We start from the raw sequence: 19,730 nt of genomic DNA, 5'->3' as shown, positions 1-19,730 counted from the left end.
GTTTATAACTTATAAATTTCTTATTAAATTTTTTGGTTTATTTATTAAAGAAAAATAACCGCTTGTTTTATTAATAATAATAATGCACAAGCACAACTACTGGTTGTTATGATTATTTTTCTAAAAAAAAATAGGTTTCTTTCGTAATCTACATCATAAAGAATTGTTTTATTATTTTTCTGGGACTCCCGAAAAACATAAAACATAACATACCGACGAGTTAATCCACCATTTTCCAGACACTCGGTATATTAGAAATATCATGTAGATGAGCACTTGGCTAATCATCCCTTCCAACAATTTGATGACGTCCGTTCGTTACAATTAATATGTGTTGTCAAAATTGTATGAAATAATATCCTCTTGTACTTGTGGGTTACGAATCTTTCTTACGTTTGAATCGACAAACTCATTTAAATCAAACAAATTTCTACGTGAAATTCTTGTTCGATGTATAAACATAAACACTTGAAGTTAATCATGTTATTATTGGTAAGATGCCATTTTTCCCTTTGTCTATGTGCTTTAAATATATTTTACATTGTCCGAACTTTTGGGGCCTCCGCATGGAATTTGCGCTCCACGGCGGGTGTTATTTATGCCGCTGGTTTTTACTTTATAGAGGTTATCACAAAACAAACGTCACAAAATCGAATTTTATAATTGAATCAAACGGAAATTAGGCTCCTAACAATAATCTCAAAATCCTTTTCGGTTTTCCACATTTTGGTGATATTAAATTTAACAATAATATAACATATAAAATTGTAATTATTTAAAGGCAGTAGATTATTTTTATTACGATGCTTGGGTAATACCCCAGAAGTCCAAATCACAGTAGATTTGTAATTATCAAAAATAAATTTAAAAGTTTGTACAAAATACTACTTTAACAAACAGTTTCTGAAATGTTACTGTCAAACATTAGGCCAGCAATTGGCAATTGGCCCTCGAGTTTTGAACGAGGAAATTCCATTTGCCCCTGTGCCTTGCAATATTTCAAATTCAACAACCATTAAAAATTGCCAAGATAAGATGAAGTTTCGCGCAAAATTTGCTGTCAAAATAATAAAATTTTCCAAAAAATACCCATGGGATAAATATAGTTTAAAAAAATGTCAGTTTAGTTTTCGCTTTGTTTGTGTAAAAAATAAGTGAAGCTAGGTATAATTTCATAATCTGGCTTTAAATATTTAAAACTGTTACAGCTTATTAGAAGTTGTATAGTTGAAAATGACATCACTAATTAAAAACGAAATTTAAGAAATTCAATATTTGAGTGATTAACAAATTTTCCGTTAGACTGCTAATAAAAACTCGTGATTTTTTTTTTTAATATTTAAGAGTTTACAAAAAACTGAACAAATTATGTTTGATTATTAATTTACTAAAAATTTAAAAGGTGGTTGTTAATTATGCAAACTATAGTATGATTCAATAGATTTAAATATTAATTGATAGTTTCACACAATTACCAAACAACCTGCTTGCTACTTTACATTGAGTATTAGTGTAGACGGATGAATGGCAATGGTTTAATAATTTTAACAATATTAAACATTTTATTTCACACGGGAAGAAAGCAAACTTTAACGCATGAATGAAAAAAATCAATTTCGCTGCTCATTAGGTTTACATACAACCAACACACGTGTATATCTCGCAGTGGAATAAATAAGCTACCTACGCTATTTTAAACCAATTCATGACTAAAAGCGGCACAAATTCCGAAATTACATTAACTTCCTTTCAGTTATCAATATTTATTTAATTCCAAAGAATACCTACGCAATATCTGAAAATAGTGATGTCTATAAACAAAATATTTTATTTGCAAAGCGTTTTCTAGTGCTCCAGGATACACCATAAATTAAACTTTAAAAATAAAATGAACTTTTTGCAACCACTACCATTCTTTTAGTAGGATCTGCGTGCCAGTATAAATTTTTTTGTTTGAAACTTCGTGTGCACCGGAAATTTTAATAAACAAAAGAACTTACAATACAGTTAAACGCAATCCATACTTCGAACAGGACGTTTTTAAAATAACGGTAAAGCTCCTCGTCAATACACATGAATTATTTAATATTTAATTCGTAAATACGAGTATATTTTTACACAAAACACACAACTTTATAACGCTACCACTTTCACGAGTTTCAGGTACTGAAAACGTTTTTCCATGAAGGAAAGTACCCAATCTCTCAGACACGAAATTAATAAAGTAAACTCATTAGTTACCTTCTCTTGGCGTTAAAAAAGCTCGTAAGAAGCACATATCGAATCGTCAGTCTTTATTAGCGAGAAGTAATTACCACAGAAATAGAATTTCACTGGCACACGCTCTCACTCCCGGCTCGCGATGGATTGATTTGAAGAATCATTCTGATGTGTAGCTAGCTGCAAACAGGTGGCCGCCTTATCAATACGCAAATGCGAATTTTATCAGCGCCCAATTAGCTTAATGTATCAACATGTCAAATTAACGGAGTTCGTAATCATCACTTGAATAATTACTCTTTAATAAAGTTTGCCAAGTTTCGTTACAAGTAAAATAAAATTCGCCGGAGGTGATTACGTTAAGTGCGATTTGGCGGAACCCTGTCGTTCTTGTGTATTTTTCTTTGTGTCACTGGCAAACAGAAAGCGCTCTCGAGGGTGGATAGTGCGATTACGAACACCTGCTCGTAAATTGACCCCAAATTACCGTACGTAATAATGCCGCCGCTTCGGTTCAGGAAAAACGAATCCAACATAAAACCCATGGGTTTTGGTCTCAAACCTGTTTAAATGTCACTTGCAAATGGAATGAAAAAGGATCATTTTTTATCTTCAAAACTTTCTAAATTCCATTTCTGTAATTATCGGTAATATCTGTACACGAGTGATTGATCGGAATGAGATTTCCCTTTGACAGTTTTTTACTGTTAACAAGCGATAGTGGCCGCTGCGGAAGATCAATTTACATTTAAACTGCTTCGACTTGTCTGGATTCGGACATATTTATATGGATAGATGGACGCGTTAGCTACTTTTGAGTGGCTAATTTTATTCGGAGAGATTAGGTTCACAAAATATAAAAAATCTCGTTTCGCTAATTTACGATCGCCTGTTTTGGTGTTTAGAAAGACATGATCACCATTGTTGATGACATATTTCATGGAAATGAAAGTCATATTTTGACGAGATTAAGCCATTCGTTACAAAAAATTCACAATTTGTCGTAATCTATCCCTCGTCAGTCACTCTTCGCAAATTTTTACTCGAATTATGAGTCCCTGCTGTGCTGGAATATGCTAGAAAAAAACATTTATTTTCTCTTTCCGAGCGCTAGTTAACATGATTGTATTATAATAAGGTCATTTTGAAGAATGTCTGATTTCATGTTGCTTTACGTTTCATAAATCGTTGCATTTGGAATGGCGTGCTATCCTCTCGTGAATAATTCTTTGCAAGGGCGGAGGGTAGGAAATAAATGGAAACAAATTGAATCTTTTCTATTTTCCACTTTCAACCTGCATAAATTTAACCAGGGCGAATTAATTTCTAAAATAAATTCTTGGGGGTTGCTTCTTAAAATATGCACAGTTTTAACCCATTTTTCAACACTGCTTCTCCTACTACTTAAATAACTCATTTAATTCATGATTGTTAAATGGACCGTGAACTCGAAAACTTTTTGAATTGTAGTAGGCCGCAACATACGTCTTGCAGTTGTTGTCACTGATTTGAAAATTGTGTGTTTATTAGCCAAATGTATGTGAAACCTTGTTGGCATTTCATACGTTGCCATATAGGGGTTTGATACTAATGACCTTGAACGATGTCGCGTTATTTGGTAGCCAAACTTGCCAAATTCAGATGTTATTGTTTTCCGCCGCATTGCTTTTTGTTACTTTAAGGGCCAATTTATGGAATATTTTAAATCAGATTAAATTAATCACGTATTTAATGAGACGTGACATTTGATTGACGTATAGTCGGTCACGTTCTAGTTTAATGCCGCATTAAAAATTTTATTGCAATTAAATGTTTAATTGAACTTATAAGTGAGACAATGTGTAAAATAATTTGTGCAGTAATAAAATTGTTGCATTATTTGTTGAATACTGAACTGAACAACTAATTATTGAACTATGTAGTATCTTTAAGTAGGAACGTTGTGTGATATCACATGATAATGTTAAAATAATTATGTTGGTAACACCAACGCGTTCCTTGTTCACTTTGACAGTTACGGTCAAATAACTGTCAAATTAAGTGTAAAGAGATATTTTAAAATAAATTTTATCGCCTACTAGACGACTTTTTTTGTTGAAAATTACAAGGAACAGAGTTTGTTCATCTAGTAATAGCATGGCCGACTAGTATAAAGATTATGGCCTGTCCAAGAGGTACGATACGTGTTGCCATCTATTAATAATTACACTTAATAATTTAGCAAAATTTTAATTTGACTTGACATTATGGGACTTCAAAACGTGTAATGGTGGTTTGTTTCGGTATGAATGCCTTTGTGCCTTTCAAAAAGTGTTAATAATTCTTTTGTCGTTTTTGAATTATTAATAGATGGCAGCACGTATGGTACCTTTGGCATTCCTTTGGACAGGCCATAATCTTTATACTAGTCGGCCATGGTAATAGCAAATCAAGTCTCAATTATTTATGTTTAAAGTGATAAAGAGGTATTAGTGATGTCGATGAAATTAAAACAGACTACTTTTATCTTCAGTAAATTCTAAATTGTATTTTGTAATTACCTACCGTTAATCACCATGTTCGCATAGGAATGATGGATTAAAATGAAAGTTCCCTTTGACATTTTTTTATAGTTAACCAGTGACAGCAGACAATGCTGTAAATCAATTTACATTTAAACTACATTTTATCTGGATTTGAACATATTTGTATAGACACATGCTGCTTTTGGGGTGCTAATTCGATTAATGTTAATTTGGGTTACAAAATATAAAATTAATACATCAATAGTGTTCATACAAGCGAAAATGTTTGTTACTTCACTAAAGGTAAACTATAATGGATTTTTATTTGCAGAACGTAAGTAAATTTCAAATTTCTGTACTTGTGGTTTATGGATTCGCCTTTATTACTTCTAAGTGTATGTCACTCCAAAAGTACGAAAAAAGTGGTCTCCTTTTCCGTCTGTCTGTTGTCTGTCTGCCTGTCTGCCTATCCGTCTGTCTCTCTGTCTGTGTCAATTTTTATTAGGCAGATCTCCAAAACCAACGAACCGATTGTTGTCAAATTTTGTATGCACACTAGGACTACCATGTAGACGGTAAAACGTTAACCAAAATTTGACTAATTATCACCACCACCAATGAGATGACGTCAATTCCAACAACGTTTTAAGGTTATCGTAACCCTGATATTTTTTAATCAAAATGTATGTGTTTATTCCCTCAAAAAATTAATCAAATCATTTCAAAGTTTTGTCTAAAAAGAAAATGTGGTGTCGTGGGACACCAGGTAGGAACGAAGTTCCTTCGGTTAATGTAGAATCGACACATTTTGCAAAAAAAAAACGTGCTCAATTTTATGTAGGTTTTCTTGATTTTTCTCTTAAATTTTGCTGATTAGTTTTTATTTAAGTACAGGAAAATATTTAGGAAATTCAGTATTTTAGGAAATAATAAATTACGTAAAATAGGTAGAATTATCAAAATATATATATATTTAAATGTTTGGAATTGAAGGGAGAATTTGTTTTAATTATTTAAAAAAATAATCAATAAACTTTTTAAATATTGTCACTAGTTTAGAGGATATCTTTGCTTTATATCGTAACTTTCTTGCTTATTTTCATTTTTTTTAGCTTTTTCGCGTTCCCTATACGCCTTTTGATACTCTGCTTTGCCATTGTTACTATATTTATTATTGTTTTGACGATTTGAAATTGTATGAAAATAAACGTGGCTACTCACGAGTAAAAAAATGTATCTATAATGTGCGTATTCGCCACGTGTTTGTCCATGAATTCATGAGTATATACTATGCATTGGCGGGGTGGAGTGGTAATAGAGAGAGAAGGGATGAGAGAACGAAAAGTGTTTAGGACATTTTTTATATTTTGTCGGTGCGGTCTCCACGTGTTGGCGGTGTCTTTGTAAGGCAGCTGCACGTGTGCGGACCTTCAATCTTGTGTGGCGGCACAATAACACGTCGGTAAGCAGAGTATAAATAAGTCGTTTCGTGGTGCAGTGGTCAGCATACCTGCCCGGAGAGCAAGGAAACGTGGGTTCGAATCCCACCGAGGCACAACATTTTTTCTCTGCTTACCTACACTTGTAAGGCGGCCATTTTTCCACGGAGTTTTCGTTACGGTTTTAGGATCACATTTATTTCAGTTCGGTCGTGCAGCAAAATTCCTATCTCCTCCAAGCCTGCCGTAAGGAACTTCGTTCCAATAAATCCTGTCGAAAATGTGCATAATATGACGACCCTGTACTTGTAATTTATCACTATGTTCAAATTTTTTATTAATCGCTTGTACAGGGTGACTCAAAAAATTAATTAAGTAGTCAATATATTTTATTGATGGGAAACCGAATGCTTTGAAATATTGTAAACGTATCCAACTTATCGTAAGCATGGTAAATTTTAATGAAAACATATCTGTTATCCCCTCCAAAAAATTTATGACGTGATCTTAAAATTTTTCTGAATAAATCGTATCTAAAATGTGGAGAATATGATGGGTTTATACTTGTGATTTAACATTGCATTCATATTTTCATTCATATTTTTAGAATTGCCTATACAGGGTGACTTAAAAAAATTATGAATGAGTCAGTTTATTGTAATTAAATCAGGAATGGCTCACTCCGTTTTCGCGAAAATTTCGAATTAGAATACTGTTATTATTAGTATTACCCTGCATCTATCCGAATTGATATAAATGACGTCATCAAAAAATGTTAAGTACATAGTCAAGGAAAAACTCATTTGAAATATATGCGTAGCAACATCTTTCATTTAGTTTACAATTACACACATATTTTTATTTTAACTTACTGGGGTTCTCAGAAAAACAAATAAAATTCTCAGAACCAATTTTATAGTTTTTCGAAAAAGCTGGATATGTTGTATTGTACTTCGGCACCTTGTTTTTTTTTAATTTGGACTCTGGATTTTTAAAATTTTATATTAACAGTGGACGAAAGCCTACTTTATCAATTCGTTGTAAAGTCATCAAGGTGGTCTTAATTTTTAAAATATACAATTCTAAGACAAATTGTTTCAGTAAGAGAGTAAGACATAAATTAATGTTTAGGGTGGGTAATATGTTTCTTCATAAACTTCCTTGAAAATAACATTTGACATTTGCAATCAAAACCCCTATCTAAATCATCTGTATAACAAATATTCTCCATTGTCCTTAGCTTTATGTAAACATCAGCATAATCAAATTATGTAAGTTCCGCCTTCACTACAATTCATTGTTCATCCACCCGAACAAAACAACATTCTTCAAATTATCTAAGACATGTTCTAACTGAAAATCAATATGAATACGCTTAATGATTACATGTCACGTTAGTGGAATTTCGTAATTACAGTTCTATGTTTTGGGTGACGGAAGGTAAGCACCTATCCATTAAAAATTCATACGAAAGCTTTTTCCTGATGAACACGTCAAAATCCTGTCGTTAATCACTAATTCGAATAATTATTCGACAACCGATATTTGGATTTAATGAAAAGCATCCATAAAGCAGAACGTTATTGACCTTTATATGAAGAAAAACGTATACCGGCAGATTAAACAGCGTCAGTGTATAAATTAAATAGTTAATAATCTCTTAATGAAGTTCCATTTAATTTCAGTATGACGTCTGATTAAACAACAGCGCGAAATAGTGTTAGCTTTGTGCGGAGAATAAAGCTGTGTAATTCTGGTTCACCTCAGTGCATTTAAAATTCGATTTGTTTGGATAGGCTTACTTTGCCATCCTTCTTTGTTTTCACAATTAGTCGTAGAGTGGAGAAGTTAATTGAGTTTTAAAACGAACTGTTAGTTCAGGAAGGATTTCCATTTCTGCGAATTAAGAGTTAATAAATTTTCAAAAACTTGGGCTGTTTATGAGGCTCAAGCAACTTTTCCAGTAAAGGAATATATTTATGTATCCTAGGGGACGAAATATTACCACAATATTTAGCCCTCAACATTTTAGTTTTGTATTTTTTATTGTCCACTTTTACTACGACAGCTACTGTTGTTGTTGTTGTTATATAGTTATACGTAGATTTTTATTTGATATAGTGTATAAATCCGTCCTAACCCTAAACGCCGAACAAGTACAACAACACTAAAGCAATATTTACGTTACTTATGAATTTTGTTTACGGTCTCTTGTTTTGACGCTTCGTTTGACATTCTGCATTTTTATTGGAAAATGCTTTTATGGATCATTATTTGCATATATATGAGTATTATCGACTGCCTGCATTGTATGATTGATGATGTTTTCGCAATAAATGTTTGCTACATTTAATCACGTCGTAATTAAAATGATAACACACTGTACTCTGTCGGGAAACTTTCATTAACCACATTTTTCTAATTTTCTTAGAAGTGGGTGACGTTAAAGGTGTGTATGTTGAATCGATGTTCCGATATGATCAGCCAACGTCAAAATTACAAAAAAAAATCCATTAACAATTTGTTAATTGGTTAAGACACTGTTGGTTTTAGTATGGAGAAGGTATTAACTATGTGCAAAAATACGATTAGATTAACGTGAATACAACATTTTCTATGCGATTAGGTACATGTAAAAGGAGAAAAAGAGGGACATATTTATTTAATTTTGAGTAAGTAAATTCTCATCAGACATCTAAGGTACTAGTGTTTAAATATATATTCGTTTTTTATACCAAGGAAACGGTTGGATCATTGCTGTTTTCTCGATTTATTAAAATGTAAAATTTTAGGAGGGTAATATAGAAACTTCATTACTTATGGATATATAGCTCGTTTATACCCCACTATCTCTTTGTACATGCAAGACTGCTCGCTTTTATCCACGAAAGCCACACCCACGATTACTAAATAATGGATTGTATTTGCGTTTTGTACTAGGCGTTAACAAGATTAAGTTCATCAGGTGGTTAGTCGACTGTGGAATTAACACCTTTATACCTTTTTTGACCGCGAGGATTAGAAGCAAAGGGTGTATCCCAGTGCGTATTTAGGCTGAATATATAAAATATGACACCCCGTAATTAAGAACTGTCATAATAGCTGACATAATTTTAATAAATTTTGCTCTTCATTTGAATTTTTTCGAAATTTGGAAATTATATTGCTTTGCGTTCCTAGCAAGTCGTTCAATAGGCAAACTGTTAGGAAATGTGTGTATAAATACTACACACTCTCGTTAAAGTGCCATAAAGAATGTAAAGGACTAGTTTACGAAATGGAAATTCTCCTAAGTAAATAACTGTAAACATTTCTGGCAGTTCTACGGTTTTAGTAATATTCTTGTTTATTTTTGTGAACATACAAATCTTGAAACTTGTCAAGGAAAATAGGTTGACTTAATTTACTTTTATACAGATTTTGTGAATATTAAAAACAAAATAATGCATGCTGGCATAATTTTTTCGTAAATATAAGTCAGACATTTAAATAATTTAACAAATTTTATACCATTAACTTTAAAAAAAAAATAGGGAAAAGCTAGGTAATAAAATTTGTTCTTACTTCTACCATAGTATAAACAAGAGAAGCAAGAAAAAAACGACAAATTTTTCATTGATGAAAAACTTGGATTTTTCTGTGAAAATCTGGAGGACTAGTATATATATATATAAATTCAAGACGGATTCAGAAATCACAGATACAGGAGTATGTTATATTATAAAATTGAAATATCGTTTAATCGAAAGTCCTTCTACCGTTTTTGGTGTAGTACTTAAAGATTACAATGTATTATTATGTAGTTATTCTGTGCTGTACATTTCTTTTCCAGTTCCTTCGATTTTGTGCCAGAGTTCTTCCCATCTTATTCGTGGTCGTACGCCTTGGTTTTTTCTGTGTTTTCTAACCTCTTTCATTCTAAACAGATGTCGTAGCCAGCTCAGCTTTCTTTCTTTCTTTCTTTTATTACTTTTTCTATCGGTTTTATCTTCAACCCTTCGACTATTACTGTGTTTCTTATTCGATCTTTTCTAACAACTCCTTGGATTTTTCTCAAAAATCTCATTTCTGTCGTCTTAACTTTTGTTTCTTGATGTAAGCGTCGACGACTCACTTTCGTAAACTAATGACGGAATTACCACCGACTAGTACACTTATCCCTCTATTCATTTTTTTTTTGGTATGTCCTATTCTTTCTGTTATCCTTTGTCACTTTTCCCGTTGTAATCTTTTGATGATACCAGATAGTTACAGCTTTTAACTTGTTCTATTCTTTGTCCATTTAGTTCTATGTTGTAACACTTGTCTTTCGCCGACATTATAATCATGTTTATTTTTCTAGTGCTTTTAGGAATTCGATTATATTTTGTTGCAACATTTTTTCTGAATCGGCAACAATCACCAAATATCCGGCAAATAACAGTTCTAGGAGTTTTATAGTTCTCAGCTTCCAAAATCCCATCCACTTTTCTATTGAGAACAACAAGGGCTAAGTACACGTCCTTGTTTTAGTTTTAGTTTCGTTGTAAATTCAGTGGATTCGTCGTTGTGGGTAATTATCTTGTTTATGTCGTTTTAATGAAGAGATTGAATTATTTTGTCATATATTCTTCGACTCCTGTCTTTCTTAAATTATTCCAGACGTGGTTCCTCTTTAATTTATCAAACACATTTTTTAAATCAATAAAACATTTTTGAATTTGTTTTCCTTTACTAGTTATTCACCAAGTTATCTTATAATGTGAGTAATAGATTTTGGGTGCTTTTAACTTTGGGAAGACTTTTCCTGGTATGCTTGCCAGTGTAATTCTTCTATAAGTTGGAATATTCTTTGTATCTCCTTTTTTGTACAGTGGTAGGATTAAACTAGCGTTTCAGTCTTTAGGTATGTATCTATTTAGTAGATATTTGGATAATTCTTTTTTTTTGTCCCATACCTTCATTTTAATATTTCTGATGTGATTCCGTCCTGTCCTGGGATCTGTTTGTGCTGCTTCGTATGTATCTTCGTCTCAGCTGTATTGAAGTTTCTATATGCGTTATTTCGTCGTCTCGTTCGTCTAGTTCTTTTTTTCCAAGCTCTTCGAAGTATTATTAATATTATTATTATTATCATTGGTAAACACCCCACAGTGAAACCAATTATCAGGGTGGTACGAAATTTAAAATTTAAAAGCGCAAATTGTTTATTTGTCTAAGAGTGGAATTGAAAAGGTCGAACTTGTAATTGAGGTACCAGAAAAGACAATTTTCCAAGTCAAATATTGGTATCGACTACACCGTTGACGAGTTTATAAAGAAAACATAATGAAATGCTTAGCCTTCGAGATTCTAGGGTTTGTATGGAGAAGATTTTCAAAAGATCATTTTGGAAAAACCTCTTTCCGGATAAAAGCCGTAAGGCTTCAAACACAGAAATTTCAAAAATCTTCTTTGAACTTTCACTAGTGGCCGACAGTGATTGTGGTAACCAGTGGACCACACAACGGAGCCATATTCTAATTTCGACCTGACGAACGCAAAATGAAGGTGTAAAAATGTTGTGTGTTCAACATAGTTTTATAGCCTCTAATAACAAAACTTAGAGGTTTTATTGCAGATGATGTAATGAAATCGTAGTGGGCAGTGAAAGAGAGTTTCTTATCAAACGTAATTTCCAAGTCTTTCACGAAAGTGAGACGGTTCAGACTGGTGTCGCCAATTTCATAATCATACAAGTTGTTATAGAGCTTCAATGAAAATGTCACGACATTACATTTCGAAATGTTCGAGTACAATCCATTTTGGATACACCTTGTCTCAGTTCTGGCTAAATCTTCTTGAAGCATTATGTGTTCAGAGAATATTAATATTTTTAATTTACAAACATAATAAAAAAGAGAGACCCAAGAATGAACCCCTGTGGTAGTCCAGAAGTGACTTGATTGAAAACCGCTTGAAGTTACAACTTGTGTTTTGCCAATCAGGTACGAAGTAAACAATTTAACAAGTGTATCTGATAAACCAAAACTATCGAGCTTGTTCAGTAATTTGAAGTGGTCTAATCTGTCAAATGCCTTAGAAAAATCTATGTATATTATACAGTCTACCTGACCTTCAGCATTAAAAGATTCCGACACATATTGAGTGAAATAGCATAGATTTGAATCAATAGATCTCCCCTTAAAGAAACCATGTTGCTGGAAAAATATGAACGGCCGAACGTTATTAGCGATGTTATTATACAATAATAATAATTCAAACACTTTAGAGAAATAAAGGCCGATAATTTTCAATCTCATGTCTGTCTACTTTCTTGTAAATGGGACAAATATTGGATTTTTTCCAAATGGAAGGATATACCCCAGATTTAAGAGAGAGATTGAAAATAATTGACAGTGGAAAAGCAAAAACACGTATAGTCTCTTAGTAAGAATGAAAGGATCACCATCCGGTCCATATCGGTTCCACCTTTCCATGATCATCTTTTGATGTGTTAAGATGTTTCCTTCTTTATCTTTTACGTTTAATAACCTAGACTGTTTTTTAGTTTAAGGTGCTGTAACATAGTTTTTTTTCCGGCGTAGTTTTCTTTCATTTTGATTCCAAATTCTCTCCATGTCTTTTTCACTTCTTTCACTACGTGTTTGACCTCCGTGTTGGTTGCTTTGTACAAGATATTCTTCCTTTTCTTTCATCGCTACATCTCTCTTCCGTTTTTGTTTCTTTTCTTTTATTTTATCTTGTAGTTCTGGCGTCCACCACTTATTTTTCTTTGTATGTATGTTATTTGTTTTCATTATCCCACAACTTTCTTTTTCTGCTAGTATTATATTGTATTTGAAGTTGGTCCGTTTGTCTTCTATCCCAATTTCTTATCGGTGTCTTCTTTTCATAATATAGTATGTAACTAGTTTATTTTGATATGTGTGTCTTATTTGGCCTTCTTGTAGTATTTTTCTTTTGATTTTCCGTTTTTATAATCACTTCCGTCTACAACAGATAGTCGTTACTTTCTATTTCTGCCCGTTTTTTGACTTTTACGTTTTCAATCGTTTCCTAACGCTCTTTGCGTACTATGATGTATCATGGATTGTTCGTTTCATCAACCTTCTTCCATTGTCGTTTTTTGTTTGATCTCCGTATTTTCCATGTGTTTTTGGGTACCTTCGTTGTTGTTACGAAGTCTCCCATTGAGGTTTTCCATGATTCCTTCCATTGTTTCCTGTTCCTCTATCTATTTCGGTTTGTAGTAATTAGTAGTAATGTTCTTTTTCTTCTTTTTTTGTATTGTCATTAAGTGTGTAGATATGCTATTATCATAATGCCAGTGTTCTTTTCGTCCCAGTCTTTATTTCTTTCGGTTTTGACGTTCTTTCTTTTATTTGCACTTACTATTAACCCTACAGCCCCTGAACCCCCATTCTGTAGTTTCTACTCCTGAGCAATACATCAAGTATCCACCTATTGGTTCCGTTATCAATTTGCCTTTCTTTTTGGTTTCTGTAATTTCTAGGTGGTCTATTGTGTATAATTCCATTTAATCTATTAACTCGTTTTCTTTGTCGTTTATCCTGTTTTAAATGAGGTACGTGCACCTTCTTAGTGAAGTCTTCGTCTATCCATGTATTTATACAGTTTAGTTCTTTTGTTTGTTTTAGTATCTTTATTTGCCTCGTTGTAATTTTAGGAGGTACTATGGGTCATAGTTCTCCTGGTTTATACCTCTCCTTGCTTCTAACTTCATCTATATGTTTCGCAGAGTCTATTATCAATCCCATTTTCTCTTTCTCCTTCTTCATCTATTACGCTTTTTGACTAGTTGGTTTTTCTTGTCTCTCGTTCCAATGATTCGATGTTTACCGTTTTACATGATATTCATAATATACGTACAAAATTTCACAACAATCGGATCAGTAGTTTCGTACATTTTCTGTCTATTAAAAATTGACATAAACGACACACAACAAACAGATGATAGACCAGCCAGAGGGAAATGGGGACCTATTTTCATACTCTAGGAGTCATGAAACTTTGAGAAAACATGAAAGTAGCTGTTCACTGTAACTTACGCTTACCAAGTAAAAACAGCATTTGTCCCTTTTCACTCTTTCTGAGAATTTTTATAAATGCGACTACCACTCAAACGTGTCTATTATACCTACTAAAAATAATAAAAAGATAATGAGGCATCGCTGGTTGTCTTGAAATAAAATTTAAAAACCTGCACAATTAGAGGGAAATCTGATAATCGTCAACTTTTTATTGCGCTGTACTTCTCTAATTATAAGGAAACGTAGTAATAACGACGAGGATTTAAAATTTTACAGTGAAGTTAACGTTTCGAATGAAAAACATTTTGCCTTCTGGAGATGTCTTACGTAATATTTATAGATATTTATAGAAACTGAAAAGTATTCCAACTAATTTCACTGCAATGAAACATTCATTATATCTAATATTTCTATAGTTCCTTGTTATAACTGCCTGCCGTGTAGTTATATTAATTATCTACAACTGTTTAATAACTGTACTATCCCTACACGAATTTTTGTAGTCAACTATGTCCGTTATCACTCGCTTGATTGTAGCTGTTAAAGAACATTTATCATTACAGGCTTTCTATAAATAAATGATTATAGGGTCGAAGTCGGTCATGAACACGTGCCGCCTCTCAGTTTTAGGACTTACTAAATGCCCAAGGACGCACGATAAATACCACACGCATCTATATAACTGGTTGCCTAAATGGTTCATATCTTTAAAATAGAACTAATTACAATAAAAAGAAACGAATTGACTTGACTGTAGAGGAAATTTTGATGATAACACGTTTGCAGATTCTGCTCAAGTCATCTCAATCCATCAACAACTTCCTCAGACACTGAAGGTCTGTACATGGATACCTAACCATGCGTTCATAGTTACAGTTTTCAATTACTGGTTTATATTATGGTATTGTTAAAAAGTACATTCGTTACGGCCATCAAAAGTAACTACAAATTCATTGTTTTTAAATTTGGAGCTAATAAATTTAGATCGTTTGGCATACAAATAGACACTTATTTAAATTAACCAAATCCTGGAAAATATACGGGCCATTGCCTGCCAAGATCTTCAGGTACAATATTTACCGATGGAGGAGCAAATATCATGGATTTAAAAATTAACGCCACAATCATTTTTGGAAAATAAAAATATTTTTAACTCCAGAATTTTTTATTCATTCGTAGATAAAATAGTCTCTTTTACTGGCATATAAAGGGCAATTATTACACACGCCCGTTGAAAACTATAATATTAAAGTGCATGATGCGTTAACGGTTAACTTAACACACAGGCACATATATTTACCTACGGTCAAGTGAACATGAATGCACAGATTTGTTTATTTAATGATGTCAACAGAATATAAATATTTGAAAATAAATATTTTAATTAATTAAAATTAATCAGCTTTATTTGTATTTACAGGTAAATATTATATTCAAAAACAAAACATTTTCTGGCACTTGAAAGGAACATTTTCTTCACTTGTTCTCTTATTTTCTTTTTAGTAATAGATACTTACGTACTTAAATATTTTCACTTTTATAAGCCCCGTACTAAATGTGTTACAATTAATGTCGATTCTTGAGGACTAACACCAGAAGCACGAATGTAACTAAACTTCAATTTCGCTGCATCAAATACTCCTAACATTTTGTACTTTAGCTGCCTAACCAGCATGGGTCATGTTTGAATGGTAGATACGTGTATGTGCATCTCGCTTCAGGGCAGATCAATTTCACAGCTACCATCTGGCTGAATTAATTAATTAGAGAACATGGCAAATGTGTCAGGTGACAACCCGCAGTTATGTAAAAGCCACTAATTATGATCTTTCTCATTAGTCCACACTGCATGAAGTTCTGGCGAAATGAAAGGAATCCATGAAAGTTTCTTGCAGTCTGCAACTTCTGCAAACGTAATAAAGAAATTTTAATGTTCTCAGTATTGTATTAATTCTATAATTGCTTCGTTTATATTGTAAACATCTGGAAACCTTAAAACTGTTTTTTTTTAACTAAATAATAAATGTCGTGTTATATTTAAGTGCATTTAGTCATAAGGGCGATGCACGAACATGCATTTTATCAGACAACAAACCGAATTAAGCCATAACTGTAATAATAAGTTTTATGTATCTACAACATTATGGCCATAAACTTCCTAAAGTATTAACAACGTTTATACTTATTGCAGATAAGTCGAAAGGGCACGTAAAACAGAGATTATTATATATACAATAACTGTACAACATCCGCATTTTGAACCATAAAAGGCTCCGCAGGGCTTACTGCTTGCAGTGTAATAATATTAAGCCAGTAATAAAAGTTTCAGTTGTAGGAAAGCTGTAATTACAATCCTCTGTATTTCATTCAAAAATTTATTAAAAACCGGCTGCAAAAGCTTACCGACTACAGACAACACGTCATCCGCTTATCAAAACTCTAAAAATAAAGTAAGTTAGAAAATCTGACTACACGTATGAATCGAATAAATCGGCGGTCCGTGATTTTTAAGAAATTCATGCATCACCAAAGAAAGTGGATTGTCCGCATCAGAAATAAATCTCAAGAGTCCTATAATGTTCGGTCTGATCGCAGTTTGATCCTTCGAGCGCTATATCTGTTTTATTGCTACGTCGTCGTTATAAAAACGTTGATTAATCAAAGGCAATAAATAAAATTTGAGCTCAAAAACGATCGCTCGATTTGTTCATTGTTAACAATATAAAGAACACGTCAGTTCTTGCGTAAAATATGAAGCGAACCAAGTGGAGAAATAAATAAAAAATAAGGAATTGGCGTTTTACATCGGGAGTTGTATCACGAACACTAAGTTAAACAGCTTATTGTTAGAGACTTCCAATACATTTAGGAATGTGACAGTTTTTCGGTGTTTTGCTTGAATTATAATGCTTGTGGAGAGAAAACTTTAGTTATATGTAATTATCGTTACAAGTTTTGCACTTTCATTAAACCAGATTGTCAACGTTTTTAACAACTGAAAATGTTGAGAAGTGACTGGGTGTAAAAATCTTAAATTGTATTCTTTCGGGAAATGTAATTAAAATTATTTTGACAATGGTTGTACGAACTATTACAACAAAGCATTGATTTTACGTGTGTGTTAACACTCAATAAGTCAAACGAAGTTTATTTATACCGTCACCGCCAATAAATCTCGCCAACACGACTGTGTTAAACCGAATGAAATTATTTTACGAGGTGCTAGTCGAATCTAAAAATCACTCACGAATGTTAGACTGGATTATATAATTTTTGTTCTACAACTATGTGGAATTGATTTCCTTATATTAACTATTAATATGAAAATCTTGGCCTGTACGAACACAATTTTCTCTAGCCTTCAATAATAATAACATTAACTGCGAGTAACCGTGGTTGTTGAGTGCAGTGACGCAGCAAAATGAATTAAAAAGCAATATTGAATAAAAATGAGTTGTGAGAGGGTGTCTTTGACGTCGCAAAATTTAATGCAGAAAAATTAATTAATTTCAGGCAAGGAATCTCGTGCTTTTAAATGCGTATTTAAAAATATCTCGACATTTCACTTCCTGCATTGTACAACCAAAACAACAAAAAGCTAAATTGAGTTCGATTTTTTTCCAATGTGTAACTGCTGAGCTAACCAACAAATTGAAAAGGACAATAGAAATATTTCATGACAGCAGAGTAATTAGTAAATGTAACTAACACAAACGACTGTCTAGAAAGACAGAGGAGTACGATGGATTTGATAGCAATAAATCAAGTTTCTAAAACGTTTTCGGAATAATACTTTTTTATACTGCCTTTAGCTAGATATTTAAACCAGCCTTAAATCCGTGAAATTAAAAAGCTTCCTGTTTAAAGTTTTGCGTTTGAAAAAATCCTTTGATGATGGGTTTTAAGTAATAAGCACCATGGTAATTAGGCATATTATCTGCCTCTGAATAAATATAATGAAATAAATTTAAAAAGTAACGGAAACTCTTGTTTAGATATAAATTTTATAATGCTGTATTTATTTAAAAATTTCCAACGACCTTTGATATATTAAATCACTTGTAATGTTTAGAGAAGATACCTGTTAAAGCGTGTAGCAATAATTACGGTTATAGTTGATCATTAAATGATTAAACATCGACCTATTTATAATTTTGGTTACTTTCTCAATTTGAAACAATATTATTTATTGTGGTTACGTTAGCCAAGAATTTATGTTGATGAAAACAGTAAACGTCAAACAACGGTCTGAAAACAACTTACTTAGAAGACGAGTCAATGTTCTCTGCATGAAATAGACCAGCGTGCCATCTGTAACAAAAAATATGGATTATGACACCGAATTTTTGTTTTTCGTTACAAAATTAAAAACAGTGAATTTTATTCAAATTTTTATCACCTAAAATGGTATTTTTATGATCGAAAAATGTCCTCTAGGAAGGCATGAAATTTATTTTCAAAATAGTGATGCTACGGTGAGACATATTTTTCAATGTTTCGCATTGTTGCCAGTCTGAGGCAAATTTACCTTTTTGAAAGAGTAAGCGATCCGACGAATTGGTATTTTCATGTTTTCTCGACGTTCCACGATCCTTAAGAGTATGAAAATGTGGATTTCTCGTTCCGTTTGTCTATCTGTTTATACGTTTGTCGCCATTTTTTTAATTTATAAAATAACATTACTATACTTGTGATTTATGAATCCGTTCTGAATTTTTCAACTAAAGACGCAATAAATAAAATTTGGCAAAATCTAATTTCATAATTTTTCAAAGAGGCGGGACTTGTTTCAGGCGCCAGGTAAATTCGACCAATTTTTTTATATTCTGGGGGTTATGATTATGAAACGTGGATAAAACATGAAAGTCACTAAATAAATTCTATTACAATACATTTCTAACTTACGCTCCAAAAGTAAACACACAGCTATCAGATTGTGTTGAAGCATTTTTTCTACAGTCTATAGCGAATTGGAGTATTTAATTTTTCGCCCTTTGACCTTGGAGAAATGGTGAAAAAATTTGAATTCTGTGTTGCGTCATTTTCATTAATTGTCGAAAAATAAAATATTTTCAAAAGACGTATCTAAATCGATTTTTTTTCTAATTTGTTTTTGGCGAATTGTAGGTATGTAAAATTCGTAATTTCTTATTTATCCACACAGCATGGAAATTATGTTAATTATGTCAATGAATAATGTTGCAGTATTTTAATTAAGATTCATTTCTTGTGCGACACATCGATGAAAGAAAACTCTGCAAAAAATATCTGATATGATAGCGGCGAGAATTTTTTGTTCATTTTTCGTGTTACGCACGCAAAGGAGTTCTGTCGGTGTTGTCGTTGTCGAGGTCGTATGCGGTCTGCAAATTAGTTCGTTTAAGTGGTTCATTTTTGTTAAAAATAATTTGGTTTCGGACTAAAAGTGAAAGGTGAGTGTTGTGATGGGCGTACCAGGAAGGAGTCCGCAAGGAGCGGCGCGGAAGGAAAGGAAATCAGGATTTAAAGGGTAAGTGTTGTTATTAGGCTTTATA

At 32.6% G+C, this 19,730-nt stretch overlaps 1 protein-coding gene across 8 annotated transcripts in view; it reads right to left on the bottom strand.

Annotated features, from left to right (window-relative positions):
- Positions 1 to 19,730, bottom strand: part of LOC135135110 (sex peptide receptor) — a 333,985-nt gene that overhangs the window by 88,034 nt on the left and 226,221 nt on the right. For 6 of the 8 annotated variants that reach the window (XM_064064095.1, XM_064064096.1, XM_064064098.1 and 3 more), the window contains one exon: positions 18,460 to 18,507. The gene's annotated coding sequence lies outside the window, so the exon portion shown is untranslated. Of the gene's footprint in view, positions 1 to 2,000; positions 2,104 to 2,241; positions 2,371 to 18,459; positions 18,508 to 19,730 lie in introns of those variants that run through there. The other 2 variants (XM_064064102.1, XM_064064103.1) reach the window with 2 other exon arrangements.

Source organism: Zophobas morio, unplaced genomic scaffold (assembly GCF_036711695.1).
Source record: "Zophobas morio isolate AGI-343-1 ecotype UQ-CSIRO unplaced genomic scaffold, CSIRO_AGI_Zmor_V1 ptg000024l, whole genome shotgun sequence".
NCBI lineage: Eukaryota > Metazoa > Arthropoda > Insecta > Coleoptera > Tenebrionidae > Zophobas > Zophobas morio.
Note: the sequence above shows the minus strand (reverse complement) of the source record. Positions and strands in the feature narration are given on the sequence as shown.